The sequence below is a fragment of the Ovis aries genome, chromosome 13 (assembly GCF_016772045.2).
Source record: "Ovis aries strain OAR_USU_Benz2616 breed Rambouillet chromosome 13, ARS-UI_Ramb_v3.0, whole genome shotgun sequence".
NCBI classification, from domain to species: domain Eukaryota; kingdom Metazoa; phylum Chordata; class Mammalia; order Artiodactyla; family Bovidae; genus Ovis; species Ovis aries.
In genome coordinates, this window is record NC_056066.1 from 6,641,809 (window position 1) to 6,664,676 (window position 22,868).

Below are 22,868 nucleotides of genomic sequence, written 5' to 3' on the forward strand. Positions count from 1 at the left end.
GATTTGCTGGGGATTCCCAGTCCCTTTGTCAGATCCCCAGGCTGGGAAGCCTGACGTGGGGTTCAAAATGTTCACAACAGTGCAAGAACTTCTTTGATATGACTATTCGCTAATCTGTGGTTGCCCACCTGGTGGGTATAGGATTTGATTTTATTGTGATTACACCCCTCCTATTGTCTCACTGAGGCTTCTTCTTTGTCTTGGGATGTGGAGTACCTTTTTTCTGGTGGGTTCCAGTGTCCTCCTATTGATGGCTGTTCAACAGCTAGTTGCAGTTTTGGTGCTCTCGTAGGAGGAGATGAGGACGTGTCCTTCTACTCTGCAATCTTGATCTGGAAGCCTGTACAAGTACATTTTTACAGCCGTCAGTGACCAAATATTTTTTTCTCTGCTGTGTCCTTTAAATCTTTTCTGACACATCTTAATATCATGTTTGTGCTTCTTTTCCCACTATTCATTCCCTTTTCAAGAAACATCTCATGCAGGACATGAAGGTTATTATTTAATAGGTCTTCTCCGCGTTTGATTATCTCAGTTTTTAACTTGTCTTCACTGATCTAATTTTACAATGTTTTAATGGTGTATGTGATCCTCTTATTTCTCTTTCATCTGCGGACATATATGACCTTGGCTCAGGATTCTATGATTCACAATGGAAAGGGTGGTGATGAAGCCCCTTTCTTCAGTGACAGCTAAGGGTACCTCACTGTCTGTACTCATTCTTCAAAAGGCAGATTATTCAAGGGCTGGGACTGGGATGTCAACTTAGTTCCCAGGACTGAATGCAGTGAGGTTGAAGAAACAGCAAGGGAGCGTGTTACTGAAAAAGAAAAACTCATTTTGCATTTTATTTAAACCTTGTCTGCACCACTCTTCCATAAGAACGTTATAAGAAGCCCTAGACGTAAAAGATATGAAGCTTAATTCCTTTCTTTCTGTGGTGTGCCAGTGCAAATGTTGGGAGGAGTGCAATGCGAAGAAAATAGATGTGCCAGTGCCTGTGCTTCTCCTTGGACAATCACTCACTGCCCGTCCCACTCACTGACCTGATCAGGTAGCCTTGCGGCTCTTCCCCTTCCCCGCCCTCTTTCCCTTTCTCCTACCAGAGCTTCCCGGGGATATCTCCCAAGGACCACTTGCTCTTTGTCTCAGGGTTTTCTTCTGGAAGATACTAAACTAAACAAAGTGAAGTCGCTCAGTTGTGTCCAACTCTTTGCCACCGCATGGACTGTAGCCCACCAGGCTCCTCCCTCCATGGGATTCTCCAGGCAAGAGCATTGGAGTGGGTTGCCATTTCCTTCTCCAAGGGATCTTCCCGACCCAGGGATCGAACCTGGGTTTCCCGCATTCCAGGCAGAGGCTTTAACCTCTGAGCCACCAGAGAAGCCCCAAACTAAACAAAGCAGTACTCAAACCTCAGCCGTGGGATCACGGCCATTTCTTCAGGTGCAGGAAGATGTACAGTGTGGAGTTTCCATGAGGTGCCTGCTGTTTCCTGCTGTTGATAACCAGGCTGAAGTCTGTTCACCTCAGAAAGGCATGTACAGTGGCAGCAACAGAATCAAACCATGCCATCCCCTTCCAGAGCAGCTGGGAAGAGCGGAGTTCCGAAATCATAGGAATGGGAAAGGTCAGGCCTAGGCAGAGCACGTGAATGGCTCGTGTATAGAGAGATGACTGTTGTTTTCCTCAGGAGAGCCTCGTCCCACGCTTGTTTGCCGTTTTAGGTGGGAGGATGGTTGGGAAGCCCTCAAGGGTGTGTGAGAGCACCTTCTAATGCCTGAAAAAGGTAGTGGTCACGGTTCCTGGGTACCTGCAGCTTTGCGTCAGCTCTCCAGGCACAGACCAGCATGTGTCACTGGAAAGTTGTTTCTGTAAACTGAGTAGAAGTGAAAACACCAGGTTCACTCCTCCTTCCTGTTGAACTGACCCAGGCACGTCTTAGGAAACCCAGTCATCTCACACAGAGCACTGTCTCCAGCTGATGCACCTCCATCAGACAGCAGCACTCCTGGGCCCACCTTCCCCAGAAGGAACAGCGCGGCAGGGTCAAAGGAGCAGGAGAATTTCAGCTTCGTGTCTGGGGCTCGGGGCTGCCAGACTCACAGTCTGGAGCACCTCGATCCCAGATGTGCAGCAGAAGTGACCCTGGAAAAGGCAGGTCGACTGTGAATTCAAGAGGCTGCTTCCTGCTGTACGCCTCATCTCTATTTTTGAAAATAATAAGGTGTGGCTAGAACCTATATGAAGCATCTCGGGGAGGGGGGCTGGAAATGATGTCATAGGTCACCCAGGTGCTACCTTACTCCCACCAGCATCAAGAGAGAGAATTCATGGCAAAGCCAAGGAAACAAAGCACATGCCTTGGCTCCCAGCCACCTCTTAGAGATTGTGATGAGGAGACAACAAGGAGGACAAGGGCAGTTGTGTTATTATTTGTTAAAAATACTGTTTTATTAAGGTGTAGTTGGCATACAATGAACTGTGCATACTCAAAGTGAACAGAGAGGAGTTGACACCTGTGAAACCATCACCACCATCAAGATGATGAATAAATCTACCATCTCTGAAAGCTTCTTTGTGTTCCTTGGGGATTCCTCCTTCATTCCTCAGGAACCCCCACCACTGATCTGCCTTCTGTCACTATGGATCAGGTTTTACACTTCCTAGAGTTTTACCTAAGCAGACTGGTACTCAGTGTACAGCATGGGGTGCTCTTTTGCTCTCACCATGATGACTCTGGGATGCATCCATGTTGTTTGGTGCATAAGCGTTCGATCCTTTTATTGCCAGTTGGTAGTCCAAGGTATGTGTATACAATAAGCTTTTCCACTCACCCAGTGAAGCATGTTGAGGTTGTTTCCAACTCGGGCCTATTAAAATAAGGATGCTGTGAGTGTTTGGATATAAGTCCTTGCATCGTGAACATATGCTTTCATTTCTCTTGTATGAATTCTTAGAGGCAGACTAGCTGGGTGTATGTTTAGCTTACTTAAAATTGTGGCAATCTTTTTTTAAACTTTTTTGAGGGAATATGATTGTGTTACAATATAGTGTTAGTTTCTGCTGTGCAACAAAGTAAATAAGCTGTACGTATATGAATATCCCCTCCCTCTTGGTCTCCTTTCCACCCTTCCCCATCCCAGCCCTCTATGTTGTCACAGAGGACCAAGATGAGTTTCCTGTGCCTTATAGCAGGTTCTCACTAGCTATCTGTTTTACACATTGTTATATATATATATATATATGTATATATATATATAAGCTTCCCAGGTGGCACTCGTGGTAAAGAACTTGCCCCCCAATGCAGGAGATATAAGAAATGAGGTTTCAATCCCTGGGTTGAGAAGATCCCCTGTAGGAGGGCATGACAATTCACTCTAGTATTCTTGCCTGGAAAATTGCCATGGACAGAGGAACCTGGTGGGCTACAGTCCATAGCATTACAAAATGACACGACTGAAGCGACTGAGTACACACGCAGTCAGTGTAATATATACACGTAATATATATGTGTGTAATATATATGTCGATCCTAATATTCCGATTTGTCCCATGCTCCCCTAAAAAATAGTAAATAAATAAATAATAATGAAATTGTGGCAATCTTTTACAGGCACTCACATAACATGTTTAGGATCTATAAAACCCAGGACACTGTTAGAAAACGAGAGAATTTGGAAGTTTAGTTGCAGGATGGTATCTTCCTACAGCTAATACACAAGCGTATAATCCATAATTATGGAAAACTGAAGGAAGAGGAGAAGATACTGTTTCCTTGGAAAGAATTCTCCTACCTTTTCAGGATTCTCCAAATCAAAAGTTTCAGGGTGCTCAATCCTCCAGGTGAGCATGGTTGCTGCTGGTGGTGATGGCAGTGGTAGAAAGAAATAGTTGCTGGACAAGAACCAGTTGGAAAAGTCTCCTAGCAGGAGGCTTGACTTCCTCTGTAAGCTGCTGTTTGATGTTCCCTTCATCTTCTTGTCCTGATGCCCTGCCTGACTGGAAGTTAACAGAACCAGAAATAGATTTGTATCTCCTGCCTGGAGACGCAATTACATTGTGACTTGGAAATCTGGTATTGGTTATGAGCAAAATGAACTGGAAGCCAGGTTTACTGCTGGAAATCTTCGAATTTCAGGAAGGACCAAAATTCAAAAGGGGAGATCTCATTAAGTGTTTCTAATGCTTAGCCCAGGAAAAAGGCTGCAGGAATGTTAACATGAGCTGACCCTCTGGCCACGCTGGACATGAGGAGAGTGATGACTCTTAGAAACCCACAGAGGATTCTTGCTAGAGGGCAAGGACTATTCTTTACTGACACATAAGGTGGCCCGTCCACTGCCCCAAGGGACATGGAGCAGTTGTGACTTGCAGGTACAGGTGAGAAGCTAGGGGTGATTTCTCCACACTTGCACCAACAGTGTGGTGCATGGAGCAGCAGCAACAGTGTCTCCTGGGAACTCATTAGGAAATAAGAATCTCAGGCCCCACCCAGAATGACTGAACCAGGATCTTCAATTTAATCAGGGGCCCTGGTGAATCACATGCTCGTTACAGATTAAGAAGCTCTGGTCAAGATGCATGCTTTTCTTGCAAGTTGCAAGTCCTTAGAAGCACTCAGGACAGATCAGATATTATTTACCTATTGCCCAATTGAGCGTCACAACAAACTATCCCAAACCTCAGTGGCCTGTAAAAATAAGCATGTATTCTCATGCTTGTGGGTCTGCGGGTTACTGGGGCTCAGTAGATCTAGGCAGGCTGGGCTCCAGGCTAAGGCTTGGGTCTGGGTTTCTTCCTGCATCTCCCAGACTTACACAACTAGCAGGCTACCTACCCTGCACTCCTCTCATGGTGATGAAAAATCACAGAAAGGCAGAGGCAAGCCCGAAGGACAAGTACACTCCAGCCTTTGCTTAGATCACATCTGTCAGCATCCTGTTGGCCAAAACTCTTCACAAAGCCCAACAGAGTGGCCAAAGGCTTTGGATTTGTTTCAGTTCTTCCTCTGCTTCTCATGTGTGTGCCTTCAGCAAAAGTCTCACACTTCTCTGCGCTTCTGTGTCCTGTTCAGTAAATGGGATAGTAAAAGTGGTATCCATGAGAGGTTATAACGTTGAAAGGACCATCCTTGGTGCATAAGGACACAGCATCCCATGAATCTGGTGCTACAGAGCAGCGTGACCCTGGACAAGTCACTTCAACTCTGTGCATTTCATTCTCCTTATCTAAAAGTAGACTGAAAGTGAAGTCGCTCAGTCATGTCCAACTCTTTGTAATCCCATGGACTGTAGCCTCCCAGGCTCCTTCGTCCATGGGATTTTCCAGGCAAGAGTACTGGAATGGAGTGCCATTGCCTTCTCCAGGGGATCTTCCCAACTCAGGGGTTGAACCCAGGTCTCCCACATTGCAGGCAGACGCTTTACCCTCTAAGCCACCAGTGAAGCCCTAAAAATAAATAAAAATAGACATCCTAATGGGATAATTATACTGATTTTTAAACTTTATCTTCCAACATGGTGACAATGATGCTGATGGTGATATAAAAGCTAACCTTCAGCATTTACACTGTGCCAAGAGCAGAATACATGACAACTTTGTATGTATTTGCACCTTTAATTCTCACAACAGCCCAGTGAAGATTCTCTCCCACTTTGCAGCTGAGGAAATGTGGACTGTAGCCCACCAGGCTCTTCTGTCCATGGAATTCTCCAGGCAAGAACACTGGAATGGGTAGTCATGCCCTTCTCCAGGGGATTTTCCCAACCCAGGGATCGAACCTAGGTCTCCTGTACTGCAGGCGGATTCGTTACCATCTGAGCCACCAGGGAGTGGGGCCTGCAGGATCCTGCCTCTGAGAAACCAGACCCGGAAAGGCCACGGGTCGCTCAGTCCATACTGGATTCCACCAAAAGTGATTTCTGAGTCAAGAGACATACGCTTCTCTCTTTCCATCTTCCTCTGCCTGGTCTCTCTTGTGCAGTTTCACTGCTTAAAACCGTGTGCTTCGTGGTGGGGGTGGGAGTGTGCCCACAGATATATTATTCATCACCCATGGGCTTTAACAACCGAAGCCAGCAATACCTTTGTAGGGTGTCCCTTACGAAGGGGCACCCTTTCCTGCCTTCCTTTCTCAGATATAACAAGAGAAACAGGCAGACCTGGGGACAAGAGTTTTGCCAGCTCTCTGAGCTGTATATTCTGCTTTCCAATTACAGTTTCTGGCCAGAAGACTCTTTCCCTTGTGACTAATCAGATTCTTCCCTTTCCTTGGTGTGTCACAAAGACCTTTTCCTCAAGGTCTTCTGAGGAGAGAGTGGTCAGGAATTTTTAAGTGTTTCCCATAGTTGAGAGGAGGATCATACCTCCTTTCCTGGTTGTGGCATTACACGGCTAATATCTAATCAGCTTGTGGGCCACCGTGGTTCTAGATCTTTCTCTGCCACCCTTCCCATGTCTCTGACAGCCCTGTACCCCCAGTGAATCTTACCCTTTGTTTTGCTTTGCTCCTGACAGAACTTGTCTCGTACTTTGGATATGTTCTGTAGTACCCTATCCCTTCTCTCTTTGCTCCCCAAACGTTGGGTTGTGACCAGTCTCATGTCAATGATCTTAATAGCTTAGTAACTTTGTGATTGTCACAGAATTGAGCACTGACTAGGTTGATGGCTTCGACAGAAAAACAAATAAAACTTTAAAAAAAATGACCACTAGAAGTGCGAAATCACTATATTATCTCACAGAACAGCAAAATGGAGACAAAACCTGAAGACTGCTGGCAAGAATGTGGAGCACCTACAGGGAACACAAACAGATGGGAACACTTTGGAAAACTGTTTTTCCAGAGTACAGCTAAGACAGAATATATATGTACCCTCTGACCCAGCGATCCCATCCTGGGTCTAATCCCCGCAGAAATGTATTTATCCGTGGACTCAAAAACCTGAAGAAGAATCCTCATAGCAGCACTAGTTAAAATAGCCCCAAACTGGAAAGACCCAAAGTGCCTGTCCACAGGAGGATGGGTAATAAGGCAGTAAGTGCACACACCGGGGAAGAGCAAACAGCTGCACACAACAGGCACAGCTTCACAACCGTAGTGTCACGCGGAAGGAGCCAGTCACAAAAGCGTACATGCAAGAAAATTCTGTTAGTGTTACATGGTCAGGAAAAGCTCATCTACGCTGTTGGAACAGAGAAAACACCAGCCACCCTCATTAAGGGGACAGAAGGGGGCATCTGGCTGCTGCTAATATTGTTTCTCGGTCTGAGTGTTGGCTACATGGTTGTGTTCACTTTGAGAAATCTCACTGAGCTGTGTAGTTATAGACATGCATTTCTCTACATGGACATCATCCTTCAGTTAACAATACAGTAAAGAGGGAATTCCCTGATGGGTCAGTGGTTGGGATTCCATGCCTTCACTGACAAAGGCCCAGGTTTGATCCCGGGCAGGGGAACTAAGATTCTATAAGCTGTGCTGTATAGCTAAAAATAAAAATTAATTAGGTAATTAATTTTAAAAAATACAGTGAAGAAGGCAGCAGGCACGGTAGACAGTGTAGGAGAGATGGCCTTTTTTCACAGGGAAAGGCGACCGGCAGTCCAGAATCCACTCCCCGTTCTCCTTGGTGTACCCTGCCCTGCAGGCTGCTCTCCGAGTTTTAATGAGTGTGGACTAGTTTCAGCATCAGGGGGGATCCTGCTCTGTCTCCGTGGCCCAGTACTATTGTCATGACATCAAAGACCAACTGCTGGCTGAGATACAGTCCATGTGAAAAGAGTGACCAGCAGATTTACTGCTTGACTTCATCCCCTTTAGATGGAACTGGCCCCATGGTCCCCTTTCAAAGCTCAATTGTGGACATATATCTTCTTTATAGGACACCATGTACAATAAAGCGAGGCAATAACTTAAAATATTTTTAAAAGAATATCTTTGAGAGCACTGCAAGATGGGCATTCCATCACTGTGGTTACGTGGGCTCAAACACTCCTCAGGGTCTAACCATTGGTCTGAGAGCCTTCTATTCAATATGGTGGCTTTTTTTTTTTTTTTTTTTTGGACTCATCAGGTTATATTTTTATGCTCCAACCCTTTCCCTAGGCTCTGCAAGGTCTTCGGAAAGTCATTAATGAGGGGAGATCTGCCTCAAATGAGAGGGCCACTTCACCCCAAGTCAGGCAAAATGGCAAAGTTCATATCCCATTATTCATTAACTTGTTTAGAGTTATCCTTTATGGAGTCAACATTTTTAAAGGACTGAGGCCAATCTAAGCTCCTGGATTGGTTCTGTGCAGTTCCCCAGTATCCACATGGACCGCATTTCTTTGCATAGCCCTGGTGTGGAAATCTCAGGCAGTTGTTAGCATTTACAGATGGTAGAGCTGGGCGAGGAAAGAACTGAGTTGTTTTGTATGATTCCCAGAAAATGAAGCACCTTATTCCCTTTCTAAGAGGGAAAATATTCCCTAGCATACTCGTGAAATGACTTATACTGTAAAGGATGTCTTTGGCTTGACTTGGAGTCTTTCTCCAGGTGGCGGAGACTGAGGCATCTGCAATCAACATTACCAGCCTGAATGGAACCATCAATGATTCTTCCAATATGTGATTACTTATTACAGCAGGGAAATCAGTCTGCAGAGGATACAGCATTCTGAAGAGTGGCCAAGTCAGCCCTGGCTTGGAGTGTCCTCTCCTGTTTAATCCATTACTCTTGAAAAGTGCAGCACGCCACACTTGGCTGGAGAAAGAGCCTCTGCCTTCCAGTTTCCTCAGCCGGCGCGCTCAGGCAGACACAGCACCCAGGTGAAGGGGCTGCGACGTTCCTGCTGAGACTTTGACAGAGGCCAACACTCGATTCCAAAGACACCTTGGAAAGGAGATCTCACCTGTAAGCGGGAGTAAGCATCAACTAGAAGATACTGGATATATTCGGAGAGGCTGGGGAATCCCAAGAAAGTGACTGTCATGTTGAACTGCAGGTGGGGGTGATGAGTGAGAGCCAGGCTCCCTGGAAGGCACCCAGTGGCTTGCCCCCCTGAAGAGCCATCCCACGTGGGCGCCACACCACAGGCTTCAGTCTGCGTGTCCTCTGCCCAGTGCGAGGCTCTGGGATAGCCCTGACGTGCATGTCCACACCCTTGGCCTTCCATTTGTTCATAAATTGGGAAAGGGCGGAATAACAGAAGGAAAGTGACCAGGGAACTCAATTACAGAGTGATGTGGCCCCGAGTAAGGGGGACACGTGTGCCGTGGGGCCAGGAAGGGCACAATTCATCTTCCTACCATGAACAGAGAATGAGGCTGTAAACACAGGGGAAAACAGAGACAGAATCGTAGCTTCAAAAAGCCACCTTCTAATGAAGGAGACGCATTTTTCCTCTGGTACTGACTGAATGGTTGCTCCAAGATGGCTCAAACCATTAACTCAATTTACTTTACTTGGAGGGCTCCAGGGGGTGTCCATTGTTCTTTCGGGTTGGGGTTCTGCATGCTGCTTAGGATGGCAATGGAAGGAGGGCTGTGGAAACCCGCCAGTGCCATGGAGCCCGCCTGGATGCCGGGAGCTGCCTGAAGGCTACACAGGCTCCCTTTCGAAGAAAAGCTCGGTATCCACAAAAGCCCAAGTGTTCCACCTGGAGTGACCTTGGGGGGTTACCAGCGGCTTTCCTCCTGAGACCCAAGGAAAGCCAGATGCTGGCAGGGAATTGCTACAGCCGTGCCCCTGTGCCCGTGTTTATGAGCGTCACTGCACATGGGTGCGTGCATGCCCAGTGACCTGCTCACTGGGCTGAGCATGCTCCTCCGGCTCAGCACCATCCCTGCAGCCACAGAGACGCTCTCTGCTTAGAAGGCAGGCTGCAGATGAAACCCTCGAGTGTCACTGTTGGTGAGAAACCTTGAAAACTGAGTCCCAATGTCTCTTTTTAGACACAAGGGATCAAAACCCCGGAGAACGGAAGGACTTGCCCAGTTCCTTACTACTTATTCCAGGATGACTGACCCTCAAGTCCTGTTTCACAAAGCCCCACAAGCACATTTCTGAGCACCCTAAGAGGTCTCATGGTTTTTCTTTGCCAAAGATAATTGGAGCTGATGCCCATTTCAAGTGCCTCAACCCTGTGATGTTACAGTTGCTGTTTGATTGTCAAGGGGAGTGGAAAGGAAACTAAGTGAACATGAATTGTGTTTCTTATTTCAGAGACTCTCAGGTAGCAGTCAGGTAAATGAAATAACATACATGTAAGTGTAGGACATGACCCACCCACAGAATAAGGGCTCCACAATTCCATTCACCCATTCAGGACTCACATATTGAGTGCCCTTGGTATGCAGGGGTTGCACCAGGTGCTGGAGATTATTAGAGAACAAGCTTCTGTTCCCGGTGGGGGAGAGCAGCTCAGGCAGGTAAAATGACAAATACTGAAGCCTTAAGGTGGGAAAGACTTCAGCTTGACCGAGTGCAGGGAGCCAGCATGAGGAATCCCACCCGTGACAATGAGGGGCAGAAAAGAGACTGAAGGACCGTGTGTAAGGGAGAAGTGGTTTCTGAACTTGTAGAAGAAGGCAGGGCCCTGTAGGTCATGATGAATGATCTGGCTGTTCTTTTGAGATTAACAAGAAAGGAAGCATGAAAGTGACTTTGAGTGATGGCTCTGTATGCTTTGTGGAGAATGGGAAGGAAGGGTACAGACATGTCAAGAGGTTTCATCATAAAGTAATCCAGGCAAGAGAGGAGGGTACATGGGCCAGGATGGAGTGGAGTGGATGGCTAATGCACGGAAGAGACAGTTCTGACACAAAACTAACAGGATTTGCTGATGGACTGGACTTCAGAGTCCCAGATAACTTCTGGTTTTATGGGGGGGGAGGGGGGGCGGGGGCAGTGTATGGTGTCAATGTTGATGGACCTGTATCAGACATGCGACATTTGAGATGTCTGTGGATGTCTAAATGAAGATGATGAACAGGGGAAAGGGTCAGACTGACCAGGAACCGAGTCTGGAACGTCATGACCAAAGTGGTAGAAGGGAAACCAAGGGTTGTGTCACAGAAGCTGAGGGAGGAAAGTGACTTCGAGCAAGAGATCTCGTGTTGAATGCTTCCGTCGGAGGAGCAAAGATAAGGACACGGAGGTGCCAGCGGGGAGCATGACCGTGGCTGGTGCCTCGATGATGCTGTTTCAGAGGTACTATAGGAACAGAGGGAGCCTCTCCTGGATGATGGCACCACCAACCCAGTGGACATGAGTGTGAGCAAGCTCCAGGAGATGGTGAAGGGCAGGGGAGCCTGGTGTGCTGCAGCCCACGGGGTTGCAAAGAGTCGGACACGACTGAGCGACTGAACAACAACTCCCAGATAAACGAGCGTGTGGGAATGAGGAAGTAGAAATGGAATCTAAAAGTAAGTCTTAGAGAAGTTTTGCTGTGAAGGGGGAGCATGCCAATATGGGACTGAAGGAGGAGGTTTTGGTTCATTTGTTTCAAGATTGGAGATACCAGGGCATCTTTGATGCTGATGAGCCTGAGCCAACAGAAAGGGAGAAATTAATGATGCCAGACTGAGAGGCAAGGACTGGGGACTAGATTCCTCGAGAAGGCTAGGCTGTGAGTGTGGGAACTGGGCTCCGATTGAAGCAGGGGTGGTCATCCCCTGAGACAGCTGGGACGAGGGAGACGGTGAGCTACGTGTACAGACCTAGTGCTGGGAGCGTGAGCGTGAGCGTCTGAGGGACGACTTCGTCCCCTCAGTGAATATGCAGTGAGGACAGTAAGTGGAAAGTTTGGAGAGAGAAGATACAAAACAGTCCATCTTGAACTTCGGAGAAGGCGAGCTTCTGAGGAAGGGCCAGTGGACACTGAAACAGTCCTAAGAGCTCATTAGGGGTCTGAGAACATGAATCCAAAGTGCAGCAATGTTTCCATAACCAGGATGTTTTATTTTTTCCCATCACCCATCTGCTTGGCTACTAACCTAGAGAAGTCAAATCCTTGGGTTCAACCAGAACTGAACTTTTGCCGGTGAACAGGTCAGAGGGAGCAAAGTGGGCAAGGAGAGTTGAGGGGCAGGGGTTACAGAGGAATAGTTACAATAATAGAACCTGTGTTGAATAAACAGAAGTAAGAGAAGGCTGAAGGATGGGGAGAAACGTGGTGAGTGCAGATCGCATTGAATTTGAAAACTAGGGAGAAGAGCTGACGGAGGCTCTGGTGTCTCCTCAACAATCTCAGCTCAGAAGGGACACGCATCGCTTCCACTCCCATCAGTCATACTTGAGTCAAGGGGGCTGGAAAATGCATTCTCGTTAGGGCCGGGGCAGGGGGCTGCCTCCGCTGGGGAGCGGTGGGCCCTGTTGTTGGAGGACAGCTGGCCCTCTCTGCCTCATTGCTCATGGTGGCTTCCGCCCGCTGCACTCTGTGCGTGCACCTCCAGGTACCACACTGGGCCCTGTGCGTTCATCAGTTTGCCTTCTTCCTGCCTCACCCCTCGGTTTCCTTATCATGTGACCCATAATGGACCGTTACTTGCCACGCAGCCCACCACCTCTCAAAACACCAGGCCTGCGTCTAAAAAAAGAAAATGCCAGTCCTTCCCCAGCGCCAAAACCCAGGGAAGAAATTAAGCATGTCCAGAATTTGAAAGTCACGTTTATCACCCTTCAGCATCTACTTGCACTGTGAATATTTATCCGGATACTAATCAGCAAACCACATTTTGGGTAGGACTTGTTATAACCCAGATGATAGGGAAGAAGGACTTAGAAATTCACAAATATTCTTGCATTAAGAGTAGCAGGTGCAACTTTCCCTGAATTATTCCAGTGTCTGAAGGAAAGATGGACTTATTTTCTCAACTAGCTGGATAATATGTTTGCTTTAGTGGAATGACAGAAGCCCCAGTGCTCACAGTGTTTGAGAAGAGAAAGTTTATCTATTACCACAACTGCAAAAGAGGTGGCGCTAATCTAGCCACAAGTGAAAGAGAGACCCGTTAGCCAGGTTTAGATGGTGACACGTAAGAACAAACACGGGGCATTGCATTGCAGGAGACGCAGGAGACACAGATTCGATTCCTGGGTTGGGAAAACCCCCTAGAGGAGGGCACGGCAACCCACTCCAGTATTCTTGTCTGGAGAATCCCATGGACAGAGGCGCCTGGCAGGCTGCAAAGAGTCGGACACGAGCGAAGCGACTGAGCGCAAGCACAGACACGTGAACAAACACAAGGAGGATACTTTTCTCTTTTCCTTCACTCACAGACAGGAGAGGTAAACTCAGGCACAGGAAAATTTGCCGTAGTCCTGGACTAAATGCAAAGATCCGCTCGCACTTTCAAAGGCTGAAACACCTACAGGAGCAGGAGGGGATTCAGAACAGCTCACCTCTGATTGGCATACAGGTGGCAGTCCCTCAGCACTGAGACAACCACACATCTTGCCTCAGTGTCAGGTTCAAATACAGAGTCTCTGTTTCCACTGCCAAGGAAGATCCATATGCGAAGCTCAGCCTTAGCTGCTAAAAAGCGTGTGATTACTTATTTGTATATAACATATCATCAGGCTCTACAAAGCATGTGGCAAGATGGTTCTGTAATTTCTTTTTCTCACAGCAAGAGGGCAGATGAAAAGAATTTAGCTACAAATAATTATATTTCATACAAAAATAAAAGGTTTTGTATTGAGGTTCATTTCTCAGTTCATAGGTACGAAAATTAACTTTTCTAAATACATCCATAATTCAAACATAAATGAAATATGTTCATAGTGGTCCAGCGGTGATAATGTCACCTTCCACAGGATAAGGTGTAGCAGGTTCGATCCCTGCTCGAGGAACTTAGATCCCACATGCCTTGTAGCCCGAAAATCAAAGCATGAAACAGAAGCAATATTGCAACAAATTCAATAAAGACTTTTTTAAAAAGGGTCCACATCAAAAAGTCTTTTCAAAAAACAACAACAAAAAAACACATAAATGAAGAGATAATGAGATTTCTTAACAATCCCTTGGCCAAGTTTTTTAGCTATCATTCGAGTATTTTGGTGCCGCTCATGTGATTTTCCCTGGTGGCTCAGATAGTAAAGAATCTGCCTGCAATGCAGGAGATTTGGGTTCGATCCCTGAGTCAGGGAGATCCCCTGGAGAAAGGAATGGCAACCCACTCCAGTATTCTTGCCTGGAGAATTCGATGGACAGAGGAGTCTGGCAGGCTATAGTCCATGGGCTAGCAAAGAGTCAGACATGACTGAGTGACTAACCCCCATGCCTTTCTGGGATGACTCACTGTTTGTTAAAAGGATATGTTCCCATTTTAAGACCCCTAAAAGCAAACACCAATGCAAAATCAAAGGATGGTAAAAGGTGGACAAAGGAAAGGTGTGTTTCACCTACGTGTCAGTTTCAGAAGCATCTGCCTGGCCTGGTGTGTATGGCATTAATTTCCTGCCGTTTTTCTATTGGAATGCCCCCCTGAGTTGCTTGAAGTTGAAAATCAAGTCATGTTTCTTTAATCAGCCCTAGGAAACAGTGAAAGAAAGGGGTGGTGAAGAGATTCCTTTTTATGAAAAGTTTCTAAAATCAACAAAGCCTAGAAGAATGAGTGTGTACAACTTTGGGCCATGAGTCTGGGGTTTTAACTTCAGAGAGCATCTGTTACTCACCATCCCCAGGTCAGTTAAGTATCTTCCTCCCTGTATTATTTGTCTCCTGTTCCAATATTTAGCAGCTTAATATAATCTCAGAATTTCTGTGCATCAGGAAATTGAACACTCTTGGTCCAGGGTCTCTCCTAGCCTGATGCAGTGTATCAGGCAGGGCTGTAGTCATCTCCAGGCATGGCTGGTGGAAGACTGGCTTCCAAGCTGGGTCATTGGCAGGATTCTGTTTTCTCCAGGGCTGTTAACCAGAGGGTGCCCTCAGCTCCTTGCCATGTGGGCTTCTCCATAGAGGGCTTCCCTGGTGGCTCAGAGGTTAAAGCGTCTGCCTGCAATGCAGGAGACCTGGGTTCAATCACTGGGTCGGGAAGATCCCCTGGAGAAGGAAACGGCAACCCACTCTCCATGGTGCAGCCCAAATATGGCAGCTGGCTTCATCACAGCCAGAGAGTGTTAGCAAGATGAAACTCGTGGATTTCTGCTACCTAATCACAGTGACTTCTGATCACTTTTGCCTTATTCTGTTTGTTAGAAGCAAGTCACTTGTTCTGTCCAGTACTCAAACGGAGTGAACTGCACAAAGGTGTGAATTCCAGGGGATGGGTTCATATTCCCCGCCACGTGGACATTGCTCCCTGCCCATTTCTGTTGTTCCAGTGGTGACAGTTCCCTTTTGCTCTCCGGTTTGGTGACCTGGGTCTTTCCTTTCCCAATCCTCCTTTTCAAGTCTAGCTTCTCTATTCTTATGCTCTTCAAACTATAGTAAATACTCAACTCCATCTTCTTAAATTTGTTGCCCTCCTTGCTTAAGAAACCCAATGGTTCCCCCCATTTCTTACCTCAAAACTGGTATTGAGGGGCTGTGTATCTGGAATTAATCAGCTTTTCTTGCCCTTTGCTTTATAGGCGGAATTTGCAGCCAAATCAGGCTCTTACCAGTCCTTGTGCCCTCCTGTGCAGTTTTGCTTCTCTGCTCTGCCCGAAACTGCCTCCTCCCTCTTTCCAGCTGCAAAAATTCTGGACAAACCACAAAAACTTTCCTGTGAGCTGTGGAGGTAGAAATGGGCTCATGTCTAAACCCACTGCATACCCATTAAATGAAGATTACATATGTACAGTTATCTATCTAGTGGTCTAATCTGTGTCTGTACAGTGCACCCCTTTATATAGATATATGTATCCACATGATGGTTATATAATTATATATATATCAATATACACATAACTGTTTATATATATATAATTTTATATATATGTAATATGGGCTTCTCAGGTGGTACTAGTGGTAAAGAACCCACCTGCCAATGCTGGAGACGTAAGAGATGCAAGTTAGATTCCTGGGTCAAGAAGATCCCCTGGAGGAGGGTGTGGCAGCCCACGCAAGTATCCTTGCCTGGAGAATCCCATGGACAGAGGAGCCTGGCGGGCTATAGTCCATGGGGCCGCAAAGAGACACAACTGAAGCGACTCAGCACACAATATAATGTAGCCTAATATAATGTACACATCCCTTCCCCACTCTGCCTGCCAAATCAGAGTAAGAGTCTTGAGAACAGGGTGGCAGCTTACTTCTCTTTCCTTTCTCACAGCAGCTACAGTAGCCCTTGGCGTGTAGTACTTGTTCAATAAAATCTGTACTGTCTTACAGTAATGTGCTTTCCAAAATGCCTTTCCCACATTTGGGGAGTGGATATTGTTATTTTCATTTTATATATGAGGAAACTGAGACCCAGAAGGTTTACTTACATGCTAACAGCAGACAGCAGCAGAGCCCTGACTAAATCCCTGAGTTCTCACAGTGGCCTGGTTTACAAGCAGGAAGTGACCAGTTTGTACTTCTCCATTCATATTTGTTTTTTTTTTTCTTCTAAATGTAAAACCACCTAATTTGACTTGATTTTTTAATGGTACAATTCACGTTCACCAACCCTTGCACTATAATAAATGTCCTACTCTTTGAATTTTTTTCTTAACCACGACAAAGGATGGGATTGAAAAGAGATTTTTTAAAATAAATAAAAGACCCATCAGGGGCTGGAGGGGGGCCTGGATCTGTTCTTATTAACCATTTCAACTTACCCAAAACAAGCAGTGTCAGGAAACATCATGTTGTTAAATGCCACTGTGTGTGTCTATTGCTGTCCCCGACTCACTTCCGACCCTGAGATGAAGGAGCCCATCATGCAGCTTGTAGCCTGCACAGGTCAGGGAGGTTCTAGTGACCCAGGGTCCCTCTGCCAGATGCCTTGGCAGCAATCACAGGCATTTTTGTCAGGAAAGTGGCTTGTGTGTGTGTGTGTGTGTGTGTTGATGTGTGTGTGTGCACGAGTGTGTGGGAGGAAGAAGGATTTACAAGAGGGACTGAGGCATGAAAGATAATTATTCTTAAAACCCCACTGTTCAGACCTCTGTGGGCAACATTCTGCATCCAAAATGACTTCAGCCAAGTCATCTTTGCACCTGGGAACTGTGAAAAGGATGGAAAGCTTCTCAAGGAGATGAAACTTGACCGCCACAGGAAGTGACTTACAGCCCCAGAGGCTCAGATGTATTGACATAAGGTAGTGAAGTAGGAAAGAATTAGAGTTTTCAAAAAGCAGTCGGCTCTTGGCTTCTCTTTTATCGCAGTGTGATGTGTGTGTCCTAGAATAAAACCCTCTAACCACAGTGCAAAATTGGCTTTCACACAGCAGGCGTGGTTTGAATCCCTTTCTTTTGTGGGTCTAACACTAAGGAAAGTCAGAATTTCCTCTACCACTTTTTCATCATGTGTCAGTATTGTGGTTTCCAGACACTGTATGGATCTGATTTTCCCAGTTGCAGGGGGGCAACATGCTGCCTATGGCAGTGACTGAAAGTGTTGGAGGAATTATCTATCTGGATAAGTCCTAGGAATTATCTAGGCATTATCCAGGCGGTGACCTGGAGACTGAGGCACAGTGGCTGCCCAGTTCATGTTAGAATCTTTATTTTGTGCATGAATCATCAGAAAGCTTTATTCTCTAGCATTTCCTCACTCCGTTCTGCTTCAAGAATATTTCTTTCTGCTACACTTGAATTAGGGGCCTGATGTCCAGTGAGTGCCTGCATGCTAAGTCCCTTCAGATGTGTCCAACTCTGTGAGACCCAATCAACTGTAGTCCACAAGGCTCCTCTGTCTGTGAGATTCTCCAGGCGAGAATACTGGAGTGGGCTACCATGCCCTCCTCCAGGGGATCTTCCTGACCCAGGGATCAAACCTGCATCTCTTATGTCTCCTGCATTGGCAGGCAGCCTGTTTACCCCCAGGGCCACCTGGGAAGCCGCTGATGTCCAGTAGCTGGTGATTATCCAAAAAGCAGAGCATGAGCTCTGTGTATAGCTGTGAGCTGACTCACGTGGCCATGACTAACTAGAAAATTTCATATAATTTTGACAAGTGGGTCGATCGTTTATCTTAATAGATGTCTACACATCACTGGAAGCTTTTTTTTTTTTTTCCTGTTACCTTTTGCCTGGCACATTATTTCCTGGTCTAGCATCTCAAGTTGATCGAAAGTATGCTCCATCACTTCCCAGCAGGTGACTTCAAAATACACGAGACTGGGACTTCCCCGGCAGTCCGGTGGTTGAGACTTTGCCTTCCAGTGCAGGAGGTTGGGGTTCAATCCTTGGTTGGGAGCTAAGATTCCACATGCCTTGAAGCCAAAATAAACAAAATATAAAACAGAAACAATATTGTAATAAATTCAATAAAGACTTGAAAAATGATCCACATTAAAAAAAAATACATGAGACCATTGACCTTCACTCCTGGAGCTGGTTCCTGTAACACTATAATTTCTGCCACTGTGCCCCTGTTCCCTGGGTAATCTTGTTTTCTCTCTCAGCCCACCTCTTTCCCCTTCCTTCACCTGATCCCAGAGTTAGAGGAACAATTTCTGATATCCTAAAGGGATGTCACATGATGACTTCTGATGCCATCTCTTTGATCCCACAAGATGTTTCCCTGTTTTGCATTACCAGCTGTTTGGGAGGAAAAGAAAAAAAAAACTGTGGAATATATATATTTTCATCTATAAAGCATAGCACCAGCTTTGAATTTTAATGTTAAGATGCAAATGAAAAGCAGGCTAAAAGTATATGATGTCGGGAAGAGAGTTGATAAACCTGAAAATGGTAGAAAACCTTGTTATCTCTTAATCTGCTTGTATAGGAGAAAAAGCTATTTACTTTTGGGTGAGATTGACTTAATGCTGTGGGCCAAACTCTGGCCTCAAGTCCATGTGGTCAGCCCATGAGCCCTGGAAAGAATCTGGCTTTGCTTTTATCCAAATATTAGTCATTGCTGAGTAGAATTTTTAGGATGATTTTTTTTTAAAAAAAAAGATCAATAAAATAAGGCACAAAGACTTGGAAGAAAAGTCAGCTCGTACATGGAACTGGGTCCCTAAGACTAGTCCACTCTCCCAGCAACTGAGAGGGAGCGGAACAGGCTGAGTGGGGACCAGCAGAGAGTCAGCCCGTTTCACAGATGCACCAGGACTTAGGAATGGGTGCAGCCAGCGTGAGCCTACTGCCTAGTGATCCCCCATCCCTGCCTCTGCCCCCTAAACTGCTGCCACAAGGCTAGACGTGAAGCCAAAGCAGGCCATGCCAAATGGCATGCAGAGGGACCACACGGAGCCCATTTTTCTTCTGCAAAGCAGTGATGTGTTCCAGGCAAAAACCCAATCTGGGATGTTTTGGCCCAAAGGAAACATTTACAACCAAATTATACACCTTGGAGAATAAATGAGCTTTCATTTTGGAAGGAAATCCTGCCAGGCTCTTTATTATTTGCACCACAATCATAAAGTTGGTTTTAATCTCTATAGTGGAATGCTGCTGAGTTGGCCAACTGGCAGGCCCCGGCGGTTTGAGTGGGCACCACTTCATCCTCAAGAAGATGCGACGGGAAGCGGGGACACAGCCTCCTCCTCCTCCTGGAGCTTTTTTCTCGAGACCCATCATTCGCTTTGTTTTGTGTGTGTTCATTGCAACTTCAAAGCAGACTCCGCTTTTCTTTCTCTTTTCCTTTATTCTCATTTTTAAAAATTCTTGGAGCCTTCCAGAAAAAAAAAAAAAAAAAGACTTAATGTAATGTTTCCTTTCTAAATTGATGAAAATCCAGGAGTAGGTCCAAGAAAGTCTATAATGGATTTCCATTGATTGCTTGGAGGGGAACTGAGTATCAAAGCTCAGAGAGAACAGAAGGGAAGGGCTTAAGAGGCAAGTTCTCTTTTTCAACCTTAACAAAGATGTTGGGTGATTTAAACCTGCTGGGTGTCTGCTTCCAGGACTCATGCCGTGAAATGACCTTATCGATATGGCAACCAGAGGGCTTAGGGCTTCTGGGATGGCCTGGCTTTCGAATATATTATACTATTATCATATCAGGTGTGGGGTCATGTGTCCATGCAGTCCTTCTGGGCTTGTGGAGTTTCACAAGCTGAGCAGGAGCCGCTGGGGTGAGCCAAGGGCCAGGCTTCCACGCTCACTGAGCAGGCCAATCCTGGCAAGTCAGCTAAAAATCCTATGTGGTTCCCAAACTTTGCTATACATCAGAACCCCTAGGGGTCTTTTAAAAGTACTAGTACCCAGATTCTACCCAGACACCCTGATTTAAATGGCATGCAGCGTGACCTGGAAATCAGGAAGTGAGCAAAGTTTGGGAACCCCTGCTGGAGACTATAAATCCCATGAGGGCAAGGACTGTCCCTGCCTCCCCTCCATTGTATTCCCAGCACTCGGCATGGAGTCATTGGCGCTCAGGAATTACATGAGTAAATGAGTAAATGAATAAGAATACTGACGCTCATCTGCCCACACACCATTAAAATGAATCCCAGTGAATGAGGTGATTTCAGCACCTAAATATTTGGGGTGACTGAGGGTGGAAGGTGCTGAAGTTCAAGGAAGACCTTGCCCCCATCCATTTCACCCTCTGCTTCTCCCTGTTTACAGCATCCGGAGAATGACTGTATAACCTCTTCATGGACCACTTTTCATTTTTGCGACCTCACAGGGGTAGGATCATTGATGCCTTTGTGTCTTTCATAGGTCAGGAATTTATACCTGAGCTCCCTGCTACCTGAATTTCCCTGTCCCTCGCCTGTAATGCTTTAATCATCCAGAGATAGATCCGCACAGGCCTTTGGCAGCCAGGACGTGGGGGCACCCTGCACCCCGCAGTTGGCCGCTCGGCACTTGTTCTCTTGTCTGACGCTCGGGTTTTCCACGTCCCCCTCCTGCAGATGCCGAATGCTGGCAGCGGATGAATCAGCTTTTATTGTAACAGTGTTTATGGAGACTGTCAGTTCTTAACCTTAAAACTGAACCATGCTGTTTGTATTTTTCCAAGCGACGGAGAGTGTGAAGGAGTAATGAGAGCGGAGCGTGAAGAGATCAAACGTGCGCCGGAGAATCTTTGTTCAAGACCTGGAATGGGCGAAATTCCACTCGGGTCAGGGGCAAGGATCCCGACTGGGATCTTCTACTCCGCGAGCTTGAGGCCTGAGATCATGGTCTGGCAGAGAGAGAGCGAGGTGCGCGGGAGGCAGGGAACGCGGACCGGGCACAAGATGCTTCCTCTCTCTTTGGAAAAGCTAGAAACTATTTCCTTTGGTCAGAGCGGGAGCAGACCCACTTGTAACAAACTGTCTCCTGACCCTTTAGAGCCTGCCTTCAAACTCAGGGTTTTGAAAGAAGCCATTCATAAGCCCGTGTAATGGGCTTGGAGAAAGTTGGAGAACTTTCTGCCGACTGTGTGCCTTTTCTGTAGGCTCTGGGGAGGGTGTTTATAGCTCTCAGTGACTGAATCCCCAAGAATTTGGTGAAAAAAACGGGTTTAGCCGTATCTAGAAACCAGTCCTTCTACGTGCAGCAGTGTGGAGTGGGGGGGAGAGAGTCGGCCTTAAAGCAGACACGTGGTGTCGTCACGGAAGAGAAATAGATTTGTTAGCTGAGTGGAGCTCTGCTTGCTAGTGAGCCTTGCCAGTTGGGGCCTGCGAGGCTTGTTGGAAGAGTGTTTTTGTGGGGTGGATTCCTGGCAGCAGTGGGTGCTGCCTACGGAGACTGCAGACCCCCAAGATGAAGGCATCCATCAGGCTTCTGTTTTCTGGAAGGTCTCCCTGAAGAATCAGAAGCAGGTGTGCAAGCTGGTGACCCAACGCTTGTTCTTCCAGAAGGATCATTTGGCTTCGATGGTGACTGCTGTGTGTGTGTAGGGGACGGATAGATCTTGCTTCTTCAGCTTCACCCATGAGTCATTGCTTAAATCTCCTGGAAAACTGCAGGTTAGGAGTTTCACAGTCTCCAACTGATCCTTGCAGATGGATTTTCAGTGGCGGGGCTTGGGGACACCATGGAGCACTCAGGTGAAAGAGACTCCGTTTGCAAACCCAGCATCTCTCTTCCACGTATTTCATAAGCTGATGGACAATTTCTATTACGCCTGCTTGGGGCCCCCCTTCTGGGCCTTGTTTAATCCTCTGCAGGCACTCTGAGCTGGAAAAGTTTACCCAGTCGCCCATCTGGACACAAGCCTGTCCCTCCCCATGGACCTGTTCAAAGACGAGCCCACACAGCGTGGGGGAGAGAAATCAGCTGGAAAAGCTCCGTGGCCCCACTTGGGGCCTGGCTGCCCAAGCGAGTGGGAGAGGCAGGGGCCCAGGGAGGCTGGGGCACGCGGGCCGCGAGTCTCGTCGTTCAGGGTGCTCCCAGTCTTCCGGGTTTCATCTCCTCAGCCCCTCTGTCCATGGTGAGTGTCACTTGACTCAGGAACCCAGAAGGCGAGGGGTCTGCCCTTCTCCTCACGGTGTTCTCATTGTGGGGAGATCCCTGGCTGCTCAGAGGGTCTCCCCAGGCTGAACTGGAGCTGGGGTGCCTTTACTATTTCCCTGATCACATCTCCCTTAAGAAAAGTGCACCAGCCCTTTGAGAGTCCATCATTTTCTGGACCTCATTTCTTGTGCTAAAGTGACCCCAGGAGAACAGCTCCTAACTGCAGCTCAGTCACCCACTCCTCATCTTACCTATGTTTGTGCTGAGTTTCTCAGACGTTGGCCTGCATCAGGAACACAGGGAGGGCTTGTTAAAACACAGGCTACTGGGCCCCACCCCAGAAACTCAGATTCTGCAGGGTGACAGTGGGGCCTGAGAATCGGCATTTTGAACAAGCTCCCAGAT

General features: G+C 46.9%; 1 protein-coding gene across 2 annotated transcripts in view; it reads left to right on the plus strand.

The window, feature by feature from the left end:
• The window catches only part of ISM1 (isthmin 1), an 89,616-nt gene that overhangs the window by 15,424 nt on the left and 51,324 nt on the right, over positions 1–22,868 (plus strand). Inside the window, exon 1 of one of the 2 annotated variants that reach the window (XM_060396848.1) lies at positions 11,866–14,675. The exons of the other annotated variant lie outside the window; for it this stretch is intronic. The gene's annotated coding sequence lies outside the window, so the exon portion shown is untranslated. Of the gene's footprint in view, positions 1–11,865; positions 14,676–22,868 lie in introns of those variants that run through there. 2 annotated transcript variants of the gene reach the window in all.